We start from the raw sequence: 22,227 nt of genomic DNA on the forward strand, positions 1-22,227 counted from the left end.
AAGAGACAGGAAGAGTCTCAAACCACTACTCAATCAGTTGAATTAGATTAAATGATAAGTCTAGTTTACACATCAGGCCTGTGATTGCATGTTGCAAGTCAAAAGAGGTTTGTCTATTGTCAAAAAAGGCAGAGACAGGATGGAGCCGTTTTTACATATCGAACCATTATTCAGATCACATGCAATCTAATTACTTATTAGAGGGGGGCTTATTAGTATGCAAGGATGCATACTAATTAGTGACTTCGGCTGAAGTCACATCCTGTCTTTTAAGAGTGGCAGGTAAATATGTCCTGCTGTCTTTCAATTAAGAGACAACCAATCAAATTGGTCAGCTATTCAAAAGAAACAATATATAATGTTGGGAATTTCTGGCTACCAGTTAGAGAAGAAACCCCCATGTATTCTCTGCATGAACATGTGAAGGCACAGATCTAGAAGGGATCAGAATATGTATTCTCTAAGATGAGACTTTCCGGGTCACGGCACCAATGTAGTAATCTTGTATAGTGTCCAACACAGAACCATAAGATCCAATGTACTGAAGTCAGAGAGTAAATTAGGTTGTTCCGCAACAACTCATATCAGGTTCTCCAGAGAACTCATTTAATGGATCTTCCAATAACATACAAAGTCCACAGATGATACAAGAATCCAACAAAGTAATGTAGTGTCAAAGTCTCATCTTAGAGAATACATATTCTGATCCCTTCTAGATCTGTGCCTTCACATGTTCATGCAGAGAATACATGGGGGTTTCTTCTCTAACTGGTAGCCAGAAATTCCCAACATTATATATTGTTTCTTTTGAATAGCTGACCAATTTGATTGGTTGTCTCTTAATTGAAAGACAGCAGGACATATTTACCTGCCACTCTTAAAAGACAGGATGTGACTTCAGCCGAAGTCACTAATTAGTATGCATCCTTGCATACTAATAAGCCCCCCTCTAATAAGTAATTAGATTGCATGTGATCTGAATAATGGTTCGATATGTAAAAACGGCTCCATCCTGTCTCTGCCTTTTTTGACAATAGACAAACCTCTTTTGACTTGCAACATGCAATCACAGGCCTGATGTGTAAACTAGACTTATCATTTAAAGCGGTCCTCCACCCTAAAGTGGAGTCCCGCTGATCGGAACCCTCCCCCCCTCCGGTGTCACATTTGACACCTTTCAGGGGGGAGGGGGGTGCAGACACCTGTCTAAAGACAGGTATTTGCACCCACTTCCGGCCACACGCTACGGGCGAAAGACGGGCATTCCGTCACATCCCGTCTGTCGCCCGTTGTGTGCTGGGAACACTCGGCTCCCAGCACACAGCGTGTGAGCCAATCGGCGGGCGCAGCGCGACTCGCGCATGCGCCGTAGGGAACCGGGCAGTGAAGCCGCAGCGCTTCACTTCCTGGTTCCCTCACCGTGGATGGAGGGGGGAGCAGCAGGGTGACGAGCGATCGGCTCATCCTCTGCTGCGATCACCGCTGGACTCCAGGACAGGTAAGTGTCCTTATATTAAAAGTCAGCAGCTGCAGTATTTGTAGCTGCTAGCTTTTAATATATTGTTTTAGTGGCACATCCGCTTTAATCTAATTCAACTGATTGAGTAGTGGTTTGAGACTCTTCCTGTCTCTTTGAATCACAGGTTTGAAATCCGGCCTGTATACGTTAGACTCATACAATATAATATGACACTAACCCATACATATATAATCTACACCTATATATCAATATTAATATTACAACACTGGCTAGAAAGACAATTCCCATAGGTTATCTATTATATATATCGTATTTTCCGGCGTATAAGGCGACTGGGCGTGTAAGACGACCCACTAATTTTCCAGCTAAAAGGTTGGTTTTGGGATATACTCGCCATATAAGACAACCCCCTTCCGACTCACCTCACTGTGCCCATTGCATACCTCACTGTGCCTATTGCATACCTCACTGTGCTCATTGCATACCTCACTGTGCTCATTGCATACCTCACTGTGCTCATTGCATACCTCACTGTGCTCATACTGAGTGTTCCGCCCTTTTACGGAACAGGACGAGGAGGACTGACTCTGCATACAGGGATAAGGTCTGGAGATCTGGAGTTTGGCACAGTGAGGTATGCTGTGTTCGGTGTTCCACCTATTACGGTGGTCCTCTCGTCCGAGGCCGAGGATGAGAGGACCTCTGTGATAGGCAGAACACTGAACAGAGACTCTGCAGGGAAACTGAGTGTTCTGCCTATCACAGAACAGGACGAGGAGGCGGCGTGGTTTTTAAACAATAGATGCCCGCAGTCTGACTGACTCTGCATCTGGCGTATAAGACGACCCCCGACTTTTGGGCAATATTTTTAAGTACAAAAGGTCGTCTTATACACTGGAAAATACGGTAATACAGACTCAAAAAAGCTAACAAATACATAAGTATGGGTAACCTATAGGAATCAGCTGCAAAGCCAGTTCTCATAGGTTACATACTATATAATAGTAAAAGAAAAGATTGCGCTACTAGTAAGAATGAGCTGCCAGCACCAACCATAAGACTAATTGCATATAAAACATAAAAAAGGGAAGATGCAGCGCTGAGAAATTAATTAATATACACGTCTAAAAAATTACAAACGTAAAGTGCAAAACCCAATAAAAAGGTAAATGAAGAGATGGGTACATATAAACAGGGAATCACTTGGATAGTGATTCAAAATATGTGTCACAAAGTGAAGTAACATAACATATTCACATTATTGTAACAACACAAAGGACATATAATAACCTATAACAGATACAAGGTTTGCATATGTTAACCACTGACAGATGGAAAGCCTTAATGGAACAGGGAGTGTACCAATCAGCACACAAACTTAAAAGTTAGTAAGATGACATAAAGTCCATCACAATATGGATAGCATGACGTATCCCTCTGATGGGTTCCAAAAATGGCGTTAATCCAACGATATGTAAGGGTGTCTAAACCATATAGAGTGATGTTCGAACACGACACCAAGGATTCTGCTTCCAACACCAGAGGAGGGAGGGGGGTTTCCTTATATGATTCACACTGTTTCCTGATGTGAGGAGCACTACATGTACCAGGAATATCGTTGTCAAAATCCGGTGTCTTGGATTGTCGCTTGGTCCGATCGATGTGGGTGTGCGTTCATATCAGACTAGCCGTGTGAAGTTTGGGTTTGTGATCCTGACTGCTATCCACGCTCGTTTGACCCACCGCCGCTGGTGTGTGTGTCCACAGTTTGTGGTAAGAGTATTCAATCCCCCCCTCCTCTAGTGTTGGAAACACAATCCTTAGTGCCGTGTGCGAACATCACTCTATATGGTTTAGACGCCATTACAATTTAAAACAGGTTCTATTTTTTTTCACAGATGAAAAAAAAAACGATGGGGCCCACACACGATCGGTTCATCCAATGAAAACGGTCCATCGGTCTGTTTTCATCAGACAAACCGATCGTGTGTACAGGGCTTCAGTGTTTGATGTTTGGTTCAAATAAAGGAATTAGAGCCATGGGAGTCTCTACCCAACAGTCCCTCTTACCATACTTCTACCTATGTATTGTCCTGTAGGTGTAGGGTCCTGATGTGGCTAGAAAAATAAATACTGCATTTATTGGCGTATAAAAACACTCACTTTTTTACCCCGAAAATAGAGGGTAAACTGTGCCTGTGTGTTATAAGCAGGGGCTGTGGAAAGTTTTTTTCCTGAAACTTCCCTCTTAAAGTTAGAGTGCGTGTTATACGCCTGTGCGTGTTATACACCGATAAATACGGTAATTGAATAAAGTAAAACATGTAAATGCTCTGTTAGGAAAAGTATGTGAATAGTACATTTTTGTGCCACTGCCTCTTTCCTGCAACCCTAAGGATAGGCATACACATAGGTCATCAGTGTCTTGGGATAATAATTGCCCTGGGTGCTTGAATATTATCTCATAAAGCCTTTGCTTCATTTTATTTGTACTATTTGAAATGCTGCAGGAAACATTTACTGTGCATGTTATTACGGTTTCTTAAATAATAATATTATATGTGCTTGTATAACATATGCACTTGTTCCTTACTCTTATTATTATACCTTGTTTTTCCTATCCTGTAAACCACTTTTTATTCTGCGAGAACATAACTGTCAGAATATTTTTCAGTAGTGATCTAAAGAGGCACATTATGTTTGATATATGATATTTATTAGTTCATGCAGTTACACGAAGCACAGTGGGGTACCCTTGTTATGCTTGCTTTTCTACCACAGCATGAGGCCATCATTGTCCTATTATTTTAGTAATAGGAGAAAATTACAAAAGAGTAAAGTAAAAAATATATAGATTTAACTAGTTCAGGCAATCTACATGCGTCGGGGGTTCAAAATTCCTTTTTGGTGTATGAAATTCTGTAATTATATCCATTTCAGTCTTCATCAGTAAAAAAAAAAGAACAAAAAGAAATGTATAATTATAAGAAAAGGCTTTAAATACTGTGTATACATATTGAGATTGAAACAGAACTGAACTGGCTTATTAAAAGGAAACTATAATGTTTTGGGGTTATGACCTTCTAATTTCATTGCTTTTTGACTTGTAATTGACCAAACAGGCGGGAGGGGGTATACATTCTCTAGTTTGTTCAGTTGTGTGTGTATCTGTGAGCTTGTGCTATTGAGCTCTGTGAACAACAGACTTTTTCAGCAAAGCAGCTAAGATTACCATAACAAATACACAATCACTATTGCAACAAATAAAGAAACTAAACACAAAAGCACTATCCATATCCCTTAACACCCATGAGAGCCCCAACCAACTTCAATGGTTGAGATAGAGTGACTTTATGATGAGCACAATATCTCCACAAAACTCTCTGGGGACTTTACAAACTTGATGCTTTTTGTGTTTCATGGTCCAAAAACAAACTAATACACAAATTTGCTTTAACGTGTCTTTGCTGTTACTGAGACAGGGGATCAGAAGTGTTTTTGATTGAGAGACTGTTGTGAATAGTCTATGAAAAAAAAACCTGTTTTAATGTGGGCCAAAATAGCAAAATTACAAAACTTATGTTTTGAAGGAATTTTAATCATTCGAAAAGCACTTATTTGTTACAGTCTGGCAAGCTCTTTTAGAGAAGACACTGCAGAGAATAATGATGTTCTGTAACCTTTAGCAATCACATATCAGTTGTAAGTCATCATTGTTCTGTAGCCAGATCATAGAAAGATGAGTAATGATAGATTGCTATGTGTTATGGCACATATCGTTATTAAGTACCCATAACAACAATGGTTTTCTTACTGTCGTCTCATATTTGTTTTCAGCTTATTATTTTCTTCCAAGTTGTTCCCTGAGATCTCTAAATTGAAAAGCACAAATGTGTGAACGTGTTAATCATATTTCTTGCATTTCCATCTGATTCAAGAAAGTTTTCACATACACCAATATAGTGCAGAGTCTGCACATTAAGTTTTACATTTTGCATAAAAAATCAATGACATATGTCTGTGCATACCTTGTTCAGATTGTTCTAGTATCCAAGTTACATTTATATACAGGGAAAACGTATCAACAATCCATTCTCCTGAAACTCTTCCCAAAGCCTCTAGAGAAGGCTCCATCTTGCTTATTTCTTATTTGCTGATTTCTACAGGAGAAACTAAGCTATCTCAATTTAAACATTAACAGCTGCAATTAATAGTACTGCATGGCATAGATGGGCACATATTTTGCATGTGTGAACTTTTTTAGGGCTGTGGAAATTAAAGATTCATTCCTTGATTAATCGTTAATTATTTTGATTGATCAAAATTCTTTTGATCAGTACTAGTGGTGCAACGGCCATAAAAAAGGCCGTGGCTTCGGCCTATCTTCCGAAGCCGCGGCCATCTTGGTCCACTCGGCGGCAGCCTAGGTGAGCCTAGAGCTGCGCGCTGACGTCATAAACCCGGCTTCAACTGCTCGTGTTCGGCCGGCTTCTCTGGTAAGACTAAGCAAGCACTAATCTTCCTATACAGTGGGGGAGATATGGAACATATTACAGTGGGGAGATGTCTGTGGGGAAATGTCTGTGGGGGGTTGTCTGTGGATATTACAGTGGGGAGATGTTTGTGGATATTACAGTGGGGGAGATGTCTGTGGATATTACAGTGGTGGAGATGTCTGTGGATATTACAGTGGGAAGATGTCTGTGGATATTACAGTGGGGGAGATGTCTGTGGATATTACATTGGGGAGATGTCTGTGGATATTACAGTGGGGAGATGTCTGTGAATATTACAGTGGGGGAGATGTCTGTGGGGAGATGTCTGTGTGGAGATGTCTGTGGGGAGATGTCTGTGGATATTACAGTGGGGGAGATGTCTGTGGATATTACAGTGGGGAGATGTCTGTGAATATTACAGTGGGGGAGATGTCTGTGGATATTACAGTGGGGAGATGTCTGTGGATATTACAGTGGGGAGATGTCTGTGGATATTACAGTGGGGGAGATGTCTGTGGATATTACAGTGGGGGAGATGTATGTGGATATTACAGTGGGGAGATGTCTGTGGATATGACAGTGGGGAGATGTCTGTGGATATTACAGTGGGGGAGATGTCTGTGGATATTACAGTGGGGGAGATTTATGTGGATATTACAGTGGGGGAGATTGTGGATATTACAGTGGGGGAGATGTCTGTGGATATTACAGTGGGGGAGATGTCTGTGGATATTACAGTGGGGGAGATGTCTGTGGATATTACAGTGGGGACCCGGAAAATGGATGTGCGTTATAATTAATCAAAATTAGTCGATTAATCGATAAAAAAAAAATCGATCAAGCAAACAACCCTAAACTTTTCACATCTATATTGTGCAAGCAAAAAAAAATACTTATGATGTTGTTGGAGCATGAAATTGTTAATGAAGATTTATTTGAAAAAAGTATGTGCCAAAAAGAAGACGTGCTCTCATATCACCCTCATTTCGGGCTGATAGGCTAACAACATGTAACTTCACTACATGTTTTTTCTTTGGCAGCCAGTGGCTACCATTGCACAGATACACAACTGAGCAAAAATAAATCATCAAGCGGCATTTTATTAATGTGCAGGAATTGTGGTGATAAGAAACCCATCTTATTCCCTAATTAGCCCCACTTCCTTTGAACTCTTTCATGCCATGGGACATTCCCTATATTTCAATTATATTATTTTTCCTTTTCAGTAAATAGCTAAGCTACTAGCAGTCTTAAAACATACAGTATATATACACACTTTTTGGATTGAGTAGGAAAAATTAGAACCCCTGTCAAATGTTCCCATTTGGTAAATGTACGCTCTCTGATGGTCACTAGAACAAGAGCTGAGGGCAAATGTTACAAAGAAAATGCCTGCTTTGGTGACATACAGTATCTCACAAAAGTGAGTACACCCCTCACAGTTTTGTAAATATCTTATTATATGTTTTCATGTGACAATGCTGAAGAAATGACACTTTGCTACAATGTAAAGTAGTGAGTGTACAGCTTGTATAACAGTGTAAATTTGCTGTCCCCCCAAATTAACTCAACACACAGCCATTCATGTCTAAACCGCTGGCAACACAAGTGAAAATGTCCAAATTTGGCCCAAAGTGTCAATATTTTGTGTGGCCACCATTATTTTACAGCACTGCCTTAACCCTCTTGGGCATGAAGTTGCCACTGGAGTCCTCTTCCACTCCTCCATGACGACATCACAGAGTTGGTGAATGTTAGAGACCTTGCGCTCCTCCACCTTTTGTTTGAGGATGCCCCACAGATACTTAATAGGGGTTTAGGTCTGGAGACATGCTTGGCCAGTCCATCACCTTTACCCTCAGCTTCTTTAGCAAGGCAGTGGTTGTCTTGGAGGTGTGTTTGGGGTTGTTATCATGTTGGAATACTGCCCTGTGGCCCATTCTCTGAAGGGAGGGGATCATGCTCTGCTTCAGTATGTCACAGTACATATTGGCATTCATGGTTCCCTCAATTAACTGTAGCTCCCAAGTGCCCCAGACCATGACACTCCCACCCACCATGCTTGACTGTAGACAAGACACACTTGTCTTTGTACTCCTCACCTGGTTGCCACAACACACGCTTGGCAGCTAACTTAAAATTGCCCACCCAACTGGATTTACCTTGTCTTGCAACTGGAATAGTCCTAATAAAGGTTGGGGAAAAAGGCTCCACTGAATTACAGATGAAGTGGCAGCAAACATTCTCCCCAGCAGATACCTACAGTTAAAAACCTTGAAGACAAAAATAGACAGATCGAATATAGACACTGCCTTAGTTTTTCTAAGGTACAGTTTCCAGGGCTATTATTCTGACCCTAGTTTGCTCTGGTGCAGACTACACATTTAAAGTCCATCTCCACTTTACATCCTAAGTTAGCGCCAATAACCCCCTCCCTTCTTGCAACTGTGTTTCTTTAAAATTCTATTAATATATACCTTCAGATGTCTTTCTCCCCACAGCATGTTTGGTCCTGAGTTCTACAGAGAATTGTGGTTGTATAGTGATGTCAGTGCTCTGGTTTTTGTCATTCTTCTGTGAATCCAGGCTGACAAGTTGACTCGCCCAAAGGTGGCAGGTATATGACAGCCCAAGCACACAGGGATGGGATTGACTGAGACATCTTTTTACCTAGAATAAATGGCAGCCAATTTCTGGAGGGCAGAAAGAAAGTGAATATTGTAGCATGCATTATGGTGTGGTTTCTATATTAAGAAGTGTTGAGCAATTACGTAAAGAAAATGCAAAACTGAAGTTCTGCTTTATAAACCTACTGACAATGACAGTTCCTACATTTTTGTCCTTGCGGGTTTCTATCAAAGCAGGGGTGTCCAACCTTTTGACCTTCCTGGGCGACTTTGGAATAGGAGGCGACACATAAAATACACTAACAAGAAAGCTAGCTGATGAGCAGAAAAAGTCAGGCATATCACAAGTTAAGGATCACTGATATAAAGCTGTGGCCAAAAGCTTTGATAATGACACACATATTCATTTTCACAAAGCCTGCTGCCACAGTTATTATGATGCCAATTAGCATATACTCCAGAATGTTATGAAGAAAGATCATATAAATTGAAAATAATTGCAAAATCCCTCTTTGCCATGAAAATGAACTTAATCCCATAAAAAAAAAACCTTTCCACTGCATTTGTGAAGAAGGCTTCAGGGCACCCAAGAAAGTCCAGCAAGCGCCAGGACCATCTCCTACAGTTGATTCAGCTGCAGGATCGGGGCACCACCAGTGCAGAGCTTGCTCAGGAATGGCAGCTGGCAGTTGTGAGTGCATCTGCACACACAGTGAGGCAAAGTCTTTTGAAGGATGGGAAGTCTTTTTTAAAGGAACTGGGGTAAAGTCATTTTCTAATTTTCCGACAGCTAATTGCATATCCCTGGTTTAGGGCATCCAGAAAAAACCTTGTCTGGAGAAAAGACAAAGACCATCAGTCCTGTGTCATGCAAACAGTAAAGAAAAAGAAAAACACCAATTATGACACACTTCAAGCATTGATTATGCAAGAATGGGCTGCCGTCAGTCAGGATGTGGCCAAGAAGTTGATTGACAGCATGCCAGGGTGAATCTCAGAGGTCTTGAAAAAGAAGGGTCAACACTGCAAATATTGACTCATTGCATAAACTTATTGTTATTGTCAATAAAAGCCTTTGACACTTATGAAAAACTTGTAATTATACTTCAGTGTACCATAGTAACATCTGACAAAAAGATATGAAAAAAAAAGCAGACTGTGAAAAATAATATTTGTGTAATTCTCAAAACTTTTGGCCATGGCTGTAGATAATGAACCTATCTGAAAAACAAAACTTCATTTTTTTTTGTATTATTTTTTATTATAAAAGTAAAGGAGGGCAACATAAAACTAGTGCAATATTTGACACTGTTTTTAATAAACGAAAGCATCAAAATCTGGTTCCATGGATGTAGTAGCATTCTCAATGAATTCTCAAAGTGCTCATGAGATATTTTGGTTCTAATTTTGCCTATCGTTTGCTTCATCCTTGAAAATAGTTGCACACAAATATATGTGCTGCTGAAAACTGATGACATGAATAAGGTGTGATTGTTAAAAGTGGGCGATTTTTTTGGGGAATATAAAAATGTAAAAAGTCCATGAAAGAGACACTGAGAAATTTTTCTTCGCCTGCTAAGTGTAAACGCATTTTTACCAAAAATTTAGGGCTGTGGAAAATAACTATTAATTCCTTGGTTGATCGTAAATTTTTTTGATCGATCAAAATTCTTTTGATCAGTACTCACCTCTCCGCCGGCCTCCGGGTCTTCAGGGAGTTCTGTCGGAGATCCGATGACGTCACGGACACCGGCGGGGCTTGCCGTGTCCATCTGAAGGGCTCCTTTGCTGTGCCTTCTTATCTGCATGCCGGCGGGACCTTACTATCTGCCACACGCAAGGGCTGTTACACTTCCCTCTATCACTTCCTCTATCAACCTGGGTTTTACAGCCACCCACTGGGAGTTGTGATAGTTCCCTTCACGGGACATCTACATGCCGACGGACTGATGTTAACCCCTCCTCATCTGGATTCAGCAGTGGTATTATTGTACACATTTTTATATCAGTTTCATACTTAGCTACATGTTTTTATGACTGCTTTTGCTACAGTTTGGTATTACTCGCACCATTTTTACAGTTTATGTAGCTACATCGATTTTTATCTCCAGTGCAATATTTATTTTGTTACCTACTTGAAGACTACCATATTTGCCGGCGTTTAAGACGACCTTTTATACTTAAAAATATGGCTCAAAAATCGGGGGTCGTCTTATACGCCAGATGCAGATTGCGGGCATCCATTTTTTAAAAGCCGCGCCTCCTCCTCGTGCTGTTCTATGATAGGCGGAAAACACTCCGTTTCCCAGCAGAGCTTGTGTTCAGTGTTCCATCTATCACTGACGTCCTCGGACGAGAGGACGTCCGTGATAGGCGGAACACTGAACACAGGCTCTGCTGAGAAACTGAGTGTTCCGCCTATCACGGAACAGCAGGAGGATGAGGCGCGGCTTTTAAAAAACGGACGCCCGCAGTCTGACTCACTCTGCCAGGCATAAAGGAATGTAGATCGGCGAAGTGAGGTGAGGCAATGGCACGGTGAGGCAATGGTCCAGTGAGGTGAGGCAATTGCACAGAGAGGTGAGGCAATGGCACAGTGAGGGGGGGAGGGGGTCGTCTTATACGGCGAGTATATCCCAAAACCAACATTTTAGCTGGAAAATTACGGGGTCGTCTTATACGCCCAGTCGCCTTATACGCCGGCAAATACGGTATAAAAGTTTTAATGCTATTCCCATCGAGTGCTGCCTTTGTGTGTTTTTTTGTATCCTGCTATCCATTTTTCCAGTGGTTGATAGCTGCACTGGGAATCAGCCTGCAAGGAGATCAGCTAAAAGTAGTTGGATCTGTATGTGCATTATAATTAATCGAAATTAGTTGATTAATCGATTAAAAAAAATCGATTAATCGAACATGAAAATTTTAATCAGTAACAGCCCTGAAAAAATGTAAAATAAATAATAATTTAGTAAGCTTTACGATTTTGTGCTGGGCATTCATAGCCATCTTGGACTGCATGCAACCCCTGGCCCGCTGGTTGAACCCCCCCCCCCCCCGCATTAAAGGCTAACTCTTTTAGAACAGGTATTTCAATGTTTTCATGTATACTAAGCAACCTAGTAAACATAGCCCCTTACTACTGCCTTTTATTTCCCTGGGCTTTGAGAAAGAATGACCATTTCCATTTGAGCCACCATGCATAGGAGTTTGGTTTTGTGATACATTCTCTTCAAAGAACGCTGATCCGGTTAATCCTTTAATTCTCTTTTCTTTAACATTTCCTATGTAGCATCTCTTTAAGGGATACATATATGAAAACCCTGCGTTTTATGATCTTCATTTTTAATTCACGTGTACCGTATATCTTCAGTGTGTTGAGTGTTGTGAGAATTATTAAATTTAGGCAGTGAAACTCATTAGGATGGCTAATGAAGATACATCTACAGTTGGAATAAAACATTTCTTAGTTGTATTTGCTGCCGTAATTGCTGCATGTTCATTACTTAAAGCTTTGTAAATTACTAACGTTGATTAAAACAGCGAGAAACATACAAAAGCTTCATGTCTGTGAAATACAGTAAGATAGAGGGAGAAGAACCCATAAGATTTAATGCCCAAGATAAAGTATGACACTCATCAGTCACAGGCGTTGTGGAATTCAATTTACAGCACATTAGTACAAGGTGAAGGTGCTCGCCCCATTCACAGGAGCATTGACAGAAGCTAGAGTAGAAATGAGAGAGAGGATTGCTGGGACAGACTATATGATCTGTGAAATTACACCTACCTTGCACCATCAGCACTTTCTAAAAGTACAGTCATTTCGTTTTTACACAGTGATAAAGCTTGTATTTTGTTTTCATGCAGTTCTTATTAAATCTATTACACAAAATACAATAGTCACACTATATATGTGTTGCCAGTTTATAATGAAACTCCAATAACTACACTTGCCGTGTTTGTTAGACCTTTTGCATTGGTGGCATTTCTTAAGCTTAATTTATTGTTAGTGCTTTGTCTCAGTAAATCCATTTCCTGACAAAAGTGCATTTTATGTTCTTTTATTTACAATTTTTGAGTAATAAGGCTGGTGTAGTTTTAGAATCAATCACAAACAAAAAATAAATAAGTAAGGTAAATCTACCAATCTTGAAGAAGACTCCTATAGATGTCACCACACCTTGCCTCAGATCTTCTTTTAATTTAGACATGCATGCTTCTCCTTGCCAGCCACTGGGTGCTGCAGACTGAAACTGTGAAATGTGCTGATAAATTGCTTGAGCATGCATGATTAAAGGGCTGCCAGGGATGTGTCCTTTCGTATGATGGCCAGGAACAAAATGACTGATGGCAAGGAAAGCTAATAGCTGTGAGAGGTGGACAATGACAATATGGAGTAGCATGGATTGTTTGATAATTGAAGTTGTTCAAAAATAAAATAGAGATGGGCTCAAGATGGCTTCTGCAACTTCAAAGGGTTATATTGTGGAGATGCAAATGTTTTGAAGGAATTGAGAATAATCAGTTTCAGCAAAGAATAGGACTTGCGATGGGGCATCCTGTTTCGGCTGTCCCTCCTCTACACTGAAACCGGCACTGGAAGCTGGTCATGTGGTTGGAGCAGATAAGCTCAGCACATCTTTTCTTTTACAGGGTAGATAGAATAGTTTATAGTTTATTTATTTGAAAAATGTTATAACAGAAATGAAGAAAAACTAATTTTTTAGTTGCTCTAATAAATTGAACATAAAGACATGAAAAACATGAAAAAGTCCACTTTAGGAATACATATATTAGTAGATTGTTTTTACCCGATTTTAGTGTCATTTTACGTCCGCTGTTTCTATGATAAAACTCTGTTGCTATTATTATTATTATAATGATAATCAGGGTCACCAATAAGGGGTACAGATCCTCCTCTACCAGGCCTGGACCAGCAGGGGTATCGGATGTGGGCACGAGTGGGGGTAATCTGTGCAGTGGGTAGGGGGGGTAATTACAGAGGCCAATCCCCTGTGTGTCTCTCCCTGCAGCAACTGAAAGACAACTTTTCTTCTCCCTCCAACCTGCTTTCAGCTGCTGCAGGGAGAGACACACAGGGGATCGATTGCTGTATTTCCCCCCTACCACGCTGATCACCCTTGCTCCAGGATTCAATCCCCCTTGTGTGGCTCCCATGAGTGCCCACTCTTTTCACTGCAGGGCTGTCGGCTTCTGTCCTCTCTCCTCCCATTGACCGCTGAAGACACACAAGGTGGGAGATCTTTTCAGGATGAAGCGTGGAAAGGGGCCTGCAAATAAGCAATATTTACAGGCCCCTTCTTTTCCTGTATGAACACAATAAGTGATTGGTACCGTTCACTCACTGTTTTTATTCACAACTGAAGCATAGTAATCTCTGTACAGAGCACTTTCTAGTCATTCACCGTCCAGTGCAGCTGGGGCTGCAGAGAAATGGGCTGAGGAATTTTTTTCCGCAGTCCTTTTCTCAGTTTCAAAAGTGAGACATCAGGGGTCTGTTTAGACCCCTAAAATTTAACCAAAGAAACCCACCCAATAGTGTTGTGAAGAAATAAATATATATATATATATATATTTTTTATAATTATAAAGAATTATTAAAGAAATTAAGGGCTCATTCACACTGATACTCTGGCACATACAGTGTGAATGAGCAGTTTGCTTGTGAGGATGGAACGGCAGATGTGAAGGTGTGGGGGAGTGGCCCCGAATGCACACTGTCTATGTTTTAAGCTGTACACTTGCACCCACACAGCTCTCAAATTTGGACCTGCAGCTGAATCCATATAGCTGCTGTGCCCCCATGGTGTAACATACAGTAAGCTGTACACACAGCTCCAGTCCAATAAAAAAACACTGATTCACACTGTGCAGGCCACGTCATCTATGTGAATGAGCCCCAAGAACTCATACTCATCTCATTTATTTATTAACTCAATACAGTTTAATATTTTACATTTAGCAGGAATGTTGTAGTTATTTTGTAATAATGATTTTAGTGTGTTTTAGTTTTAATATTTTAGGATGTGAGGCAGGCCCTGTCAGGTAGGCTGTTCAGGGCCTCATGATTTCTAACAGCAGCCCTGACAGTGGCGGTCTGTCCATTAGGGGCGTAGGGACACCAACCCCCTTATCCATGCATCTGGCCCCTAATCTACTTGTGGGGCTAGTTTTTAGAAGCATGTGATTAGAGACAGAGGCGCCCTGAGTCCACCCAGTTGTATGACAATAGCGAATGAATATTCACTATTGTCACACTGATACTCCTTCTGGCCAATCAGGAAGCGGGTCCTGAGACCCGTCACCCGACTGACTGAAAGGACAGGTGATCCTATTGGCTGCCTAGGAGGAGGAGGGAGAAGATGCACGGTGGCCTTGAGGAGACATACGAGAAGCCACCATTGAGCCCTGATGATAATTACTAGAGTGTGAGAGTCTTGTCTGAATTGAAAAAAGATGTGGCCCTCGGTAGATTTAAAGAGCAACCTCACTTTTGTTGAGAAAAAAACATTCCCCTCTGGGCTGGGTGATCAGTGTACATTGCAGGAATTTTAACAAACGTTGTTGCAGTTTGCTACCTTTTGTAATTCTGAAGAAATAGCTGTTTGTTTGTTTGTTTGTTTGTTTGTCTGTGCCCATGAAAGTGGGAGTGACTTTTCATTAGTGATCAGCTGCTTTACTTGCAGGATTCTAATGAGGAAAGTTGTAGGGTCTGCATCCCCTTACATGTGATTTCTCTTTGAGAAAATCTCACAAGAGTTTTTGGTTACAAAGGATGCACAAAATCTGATTTGTATCTTAGTGCAGATTTCTAGGGAAAACATATGCAAGAAAAGACATTAATAGGGGGTCCCTAACTCACATTCATACATAGTTATATAGTTGGTTAGGTTGAAAAAAGACACAAGTCCATCAAGTCCAACCTACAGTATGTATGTGATTATATGTCAATATTACATTGTATATCCCTGTATGTTGTGGTAATTTAGGTGCTTATCTAAGAGTTTTTTGAAACTATCGATGCTCCCCGCTAAAACCACTGCTTGTGGAAGGGAATTCCACATCCTTGCCGTTTTTACAGTAAAGAACCCTCTATGCAGTTTAAGGTTAACTTTTATTCTAATTTTAGTGAATTGCCGTAAGTCTTTTGAAGTTCCCTTGTGCGGAAAATTTTTATCCCTATTGTGGTGTCACCAGTAGTACGGTATTTGTACATTGAAATCATATCCCCTCTCAAGCGTCTCTTCTCCAGAGAGAATACGTTTAGTGCTCACAACCTTTCCCAATAACTAATATATACACATACGAGGGCCAATTTAGAGAAGAGCCAATTTGCCTACCACCATGTCCTTGTTTTAATTTTTCCTATAAAAGTGGAGTTACCCTTTAATGGAACCCCTTGAATATACATTCTGCTCAGTTTGGCTTGCTGGTTTGAGCTTGACATGCCTGTAAATGTAAATCCTCTCGTCTCCAATGCTGTATACTCTAATTCTGTCTGCTGTCATATCATGTTTGACAAATGTTAAAGCCTAGAGTGACATTTTATTTTTATTGACTGAATATTTTTTTTTATCAAAGAAAACATTTCTTTTTTTTAAAATGAGCATCTCGTTTTATCCTTGACTTGAGCTAAATCTAGTTAAACATCAATGTATATTAAAACTGAGCGCATTCAAGCATTAACCTATGGCAGAAGGATTCTTAACCCGCAAGGCATGAGTGAAAATCAATGCCCTCAATTACTAAAGACCATGTTCTGCGGAGAGCTCTGGTATTGTTAATCTATGGCTCAGAACAATGAGATTTGGTGAGCATGTTATGGATATATAAAAGGATTTAACAAGCCAACTTGACCTATGAAATTTAAAGAGACGCTTTCTATTCTTTGGTCTTATCAGTTAAGTATTAACATACTTTCAGAACAATAAACCTGGTGCTATATCCTTTTCATAGTTATAGTAAAACCAAACTTACAAAAGAATAGTTAAGTTTATAAAGTACTGCCTCGTGAGCAAATCATTTTCTTTTTAAATAAAATAGTTTTCCCCTTATTTTATTCTGTAGTCCCTGGAGTGTGCACTCCAGTGCCAGCTAAACATCACAGTTTTATCAGTGTCAATGGCAGAACATGCCAGCACTTTGTGCAATGGTAATGCTGCTTGTAGTTTAACTGGGTAACATGCAGGAAAAAGTAGTGGCATCTAAAATGTTGCAAAAAAATTGATCTTTACCACTTGCCGTCTGACCCATAGCAGTTTTATGGCTCTCCTGTGCAGAATTGTGTATATATATTCATTTAGGTACAGCGTTGCATCACCGCAAAATTGTCAGTTAAAGTAACAGTGTCAGCTTCAGGGGGTCAGGGGGTTCACTGAACATAGTCCTATATGGAATAACTCCTCCTACATTGAATTAGCTAAATTGCAGCAGGAATCCCGTTGGAAGATCTATGGGATAACCATGTTGTCTCAAATATTCCATAATGGCAGGCTGCTGACGTTTACTCAGCTGCAGGCTCGCTTTGATCTTCCGGCATCCATGTGGCTCTCATATCTTCAGCTTAGGCATGCGGTAGCAGCTCAGGGGAATGCTGTAGAGTGGATGTTGTCGCCCGCTCCGGTATTCCACTTGCTGAGAACGACCTCCGAGACCAAAGGAATTATTTCCCAATGCTATCAGATGCTACTTTCCAGACACCTGGACGCGTACCCTAGCGGGGCCTTGTCCGCCTGGCAGAGGGATCTCAGCCAGATTACGGGTGACCAGTGGGAGGAAGCCCTTCAATCCCTAACTACATGCTCCCTGAATGTCACACAAAAGGTTTCACAACTCTACATATTGCTGAGGGTACATTATACACCGGTGAGGTTGCACAGGATGGGTAGGCGGGCGGACCCATTGTGCTGCAGATGTCAACAGCACGAGGGGGACCTAATACACCTCCTGTGGCGCTGTCCAAAACTACACAGATACTGGGGGGAGGTGGTGGAGACGATTAACTCTGCTTTCCAGACAAAGGTCCCGGTCGATCCTGTGTGTTGCCTGCTGGGGGTGCTGGAAGATGCGGTCCCCGAGGAGGCGACCAGGGTGGCTGTCTCTAGGACGCTGTTCCAAGCCAGAAAGTTGATACTAATGGGGTGGAAGTCTGTCTCCCCGCCGACCCACTCCTCTTGGATTTCCCATGTGGGAAAGGCATTAATAATGGAGAAGTGCATTTACCAACATAGAGGGTGTCCTGGGAGATTTGAGAGGATATGGGGGCTGTGGCTGGACACACCAGGTCTGAGCCCCGGGGAGCTTGTCATGACTAGACTTTTGAGGTGCCTGTAGATGTATACGTATGTGGGATTCGTGAGGCCTGTCTTATGTATTATTGATGGCGGGAGGGAGGGCTTGTATATTGGAAACACGGGGAGAGCCGGTTCCTGTGGGTGGAGTGAGGGATGAGTCTGAATTTATAAGTATGTTATATGTTGGTAAGGACTCAACTTGTGTATGTGCAATGGAGAGCTGTAATATTTGTGTGAACTTGTGTATGTTCAATAAACACCTTTCTGATTTAAAAAAAAAAAAGCAACAGTGTCGTATCGCAAAAAATGGCCTGGTTAGGAAGCGGGGTAAAGTGGTTAATATGCCAAAGGGGAGATTAACTAAAACCGGTGCACACAGAATATGGTGCAGCTGTGCGTAGTAACTAATCAGCTTCTAACTTAAGCTTGTTCAATTATGTGTTGACAATAAAACCTAAGTTGCCCCAAGTCGCGCGGTCGAGAAAATGAATGGAAGTGAATGGGAGCCGTCTTAATGTACACTACTGAAGTCGCTCCGACTTCAGAAAAGGTTCCTGTACTACTTCAATCCAACTTCTAGGTGACTTGTAGGCAACTTTTACCCATTGATTTCAATGGAAGTCGCCTCAGAAGTCGGATCACTGTCTTAACTGAAGCAACAATACAGGAAGATAACATACATTTCTCAGGCAAACCCAACACTCCCTCTCCCTCCCACAGAGCTGATTGTTGTTTGATTGGCCACTGGAAAGCCTCCTGTCCTGGAGGCGACTTGAAGTTGCCTTGTACTGTCCTGGAGGCAACTTGAATTTGCCTTGTAAGTTGCCTGATGATTCATACTCAAGTCGTGTCCAAGTTGCCTCCCAAAGTCGTGCAAGAAGTCGTGTTGCCCCTGTGTGAATGGGCTCTTAATCTCTCCCAATTGTGTGTACCTATACTAAATATTTGCTATCTGGCAGTAAAATTGCATCTGACAATAGTATGGGAAAATGATTATTGTAAATATGTCCTTGGAGTAGCAGTGTCATCATTAGTGTATTTCAGATAATTCTTTATTGTATGATATGAGCAGAAAGATAAGCATGACGTCATGGTCACCGGGTGTAGGGATCACTTCCATCTATTCTGTATATTATATATTTATGCCAGGTGAAAAAGAATATGTTCTGGAGTCACCAAATAATAATCTCCTAGTTTATGTGTGCAATTCATGATGAGAGTAATAAATTGTAATCTAAAACCTTGTGTATAGCTAATGCAGTAAATAGCTAAAAATAGTCAGATTGCTATCACATCCCATATAATGGAAAAAAGTTACTGTAGATATAGTAGAGGAAATAATATGCTCTACTATATCTACAAATCGGAAGAACAAAGAAATGTAATTAAGAACATTACAATGTGATGATAAATCAATTGTCAGTTGGTTGCCACAGGCTTTATCCTGTTTCAGCGCTGATTATCCTACTGTTCATCCACCGTATTGTTTTGAGTTATTGCCGAAGCTTGACAACATAAAGGAGTTTGTGATAAATTATCCTACCAGAGAGTGTTTGCATTACCTTGGGTTGAATCACTTTCGGCAAGTGTCACTGATTTAGTTTTAAGCATGATAATTACGTGCCAGTATTTGAACTATTATGTTACAGTCAAACCAGTACGTAAATTCAAATGCAAAATCTGGGTAATGTTGATATTGTAAAGCAGGACAGTAGAGAGCCCCACTGAGCTGTATGTGATACTCCTTCACTTCAGCATTACATTAGCCGTCAGAGGTGGGGGTAGGTGCATATGCAGCATGGGTACCATCGACTCCCAATGATCGGAAAAATGATTAAACACATGATTAAATGTCTTATTTAGATTACGTATTTTTATATCAGTATATTTCAGAAAATTAGATAATATATAATTTAGTCATAATTAGAAATTGTAATTGTTTGTCATTAGAATCTACTAAGATGTTTGAAGACCAATTTTTTTCTTAAATATAGCTTTTTTGATTTGTTTTAAAATGAATCCGTACTCTATTTAAAACTTTCCAAAATAAATATTCCTCCTAAGAGAAGACACTGCAAGATGGCCACTGATAGCTTTATTAACCATTAAGGTATCCTATGCACCTCTTGTACCTGAAATTCTCAGTTTCATTGATAAGCTCCACCAACTTTCATTGTACTGTCCAGTAAGAGCAACCTTGTTGGAATTATGAAATGGTCTCAGTGGATTGTGGAAGTTGGCAGAGCTTAGTTGCGGCTGGCCTCGGGTGTCTCGTTGTTGGTCATCCAGCACTTACCCCATTTAGGTTTCTGGGCGGGCAGCACTGCGACAGTCAATGGGCGGACATCTCCTCCTCCTCTGCATCATGGCGGCTTCCGCTGTGCGCCTCCTCTCTCCTCCTCCTCGGCATCCAATAGGATTGCCTGTCCTTTCAGCCAGTCGGGTGACAGGTCTCTTGACCTGCTTCCTTACTGACCGGGAGGAGGATCAGTGTGAGAATAGCAAATATTAATTTGCAATTTTCACACCACTGGGTAGGCTAAGGCCGCGTACACACGATCGGTTAAACCGATGAGAAGGGTCAGATGGACCGTTTTCATCGGTCCAAACCGATCGTGTTTGGGTGCCATTGGTTATTTATCCATCGGTTAAAAAAAAGCCAACTTGTTTTAAATTTAACCGATGGATTCCTAACCAATAGAAAAAAACGATCGTTAGTAGGCACATCCATCAGTTAAAAATCCACGCATGCTCAGAATCAAGTTGACGCATGCATTGAACTTCGTTTTTTTTTTTCAGCACGTCGTTGTGTTTTACGTCATCGCGTTCTGACACGATTGGGTTTTTAACCGATGGTGTGTAGGCACGACTGACCATCAGTCAGCTTCATCGGTTAACCGATGAAAATGGTCCATCAGACCGTTTTCATCAGATGGATCGATCGTGTGTACAGGGCTTCAGAATGCAGTGCTCTGTGCCCTGAGCGCACCGTATTTTGAAGCCTATTACTCACCCCCCCAATGGAATTCATGCATCCGGTGCCCAAAATTAGGGGGCCGAACACATGGATAGGGGGCACCCCTAATTGATGGGCCGCCACTGGGTCCCCTCTATCAAAATTAAACATACCCAGAGGAGAGTACACAAGAGGCTGTTCTGGCTCAAAAGGTAATAGCAAATATTTTGTGGTACCTGAACATAGGCAGATTTTGTCCTGTAAAAAGTCAAAATGAGGTACAGGTGTACTTTAAATGTAAAAATGTAAATACTGAATACACATCTGGTAGTCACAGCTAGTTTTTTTTATAACCTTATACAACTATCTTGTAAGAAAGTTCTGCACCATGTGGTTCAAAAAGAGAAAATAGTGTTACTGTTGCACATCCTTGTAAGTCAAGGCTTGTTTGTGTATGTATGAAAAGAAATCAAGTGTGGCTTGACCCCAGTCTCCTGCTCACAGCAATTGACTGAAGCCCCATACACACTATCAGTTTTCCTGATGGTTTTCTCTTCAGGTTTACCAAAACCATCTAATATGAGGTCAAACCTTAAGCGTTTCAATTTGAATGCAATCAGGCAGGTCCTTGTACTACATGGTTTTGGTAAACCTGAAGAGAAAACCAGCAGGAAAACTGATAGTGTGTATGGGGCTCAACAGCAGTGGGAGCCAAGTTTGTGAGAGCACAGAGAGAAGAGAGGATACCAGCAGGCAGGCACAGAGCTGGATCAATACAGGACTCAAGGAAGTATTTAGAGGGGGAGAAGGGCACAGCAAGTAGCAAAACTTTTTTTTTTACCCTAAAGTGGAAGTAAACTCTTCTCTATAACGTTTACCTTTAGGTAAGCCTATAAGGCTTACCTATAAGTAGTGTAAATATCTTCTAAATGAGCACAGTTTAGGAGATATTTACATTACATGCAGCCATTAGCCAGCAGCCCTGTGCCGTAATTTGCAGCTCACGTAAACAATGCCCGGGAGAGACGTCTCATGGCTCCGACCAGTCACAGAGATGTAGTCTGCGTTCCCGGAAACAAGATGCGTGAAGATGGGAGTCCACTGCAGCTCTGAGATCTCGGTGCAGGAGGGCTTCATTTTAACCCTTTCCCGACCAGCCGCCGCAGTTTTAGCTCTCCTGGGCAAAACAATGTTACCTTAAGTCACTTCACCCTTTTACCTTTAGGTGGCACGAGCGAGAACAGGGATCTGTGTGTGTAAACACACAGATCCCTGTTCTATCAGGGGAGAGGATACAGATTGTGTGTTCATAGAAACACCAATCTCTCTCTCCTCCTAGTCAGTCCCACCCCCC

The 22,227-nt window shown here is 41.3% G+C and overlaps 1 protein-coding gene across 1 annotated transcript in view; it reads left to right on the forward strand.

Annotated features, from left to right (window-relative positions):
* The window catches only part of SH3RF3 (SH3 domain containing ring finger 3), a 537,384-nt gene that overhangs the window by 291,724 nt on the left and 223,433 nt on the right, over nt 1-22,227 (forward strand). The gene's annotated exons all lie outside the window — the stretch shown is intronic.

Source organism: Rana temporaria, chromosome 2 (assembly GCF_905171775.1).
Source record: "Rana temporaria chromosome 2, aRanTem1.1, whole genome shotgun sequence".
Taxonomy (NCBI): Eukaryota; Metazoa; Chordata; class Amphibia; order Anura; family Ranidae; genus Rana; species Rana temporaria.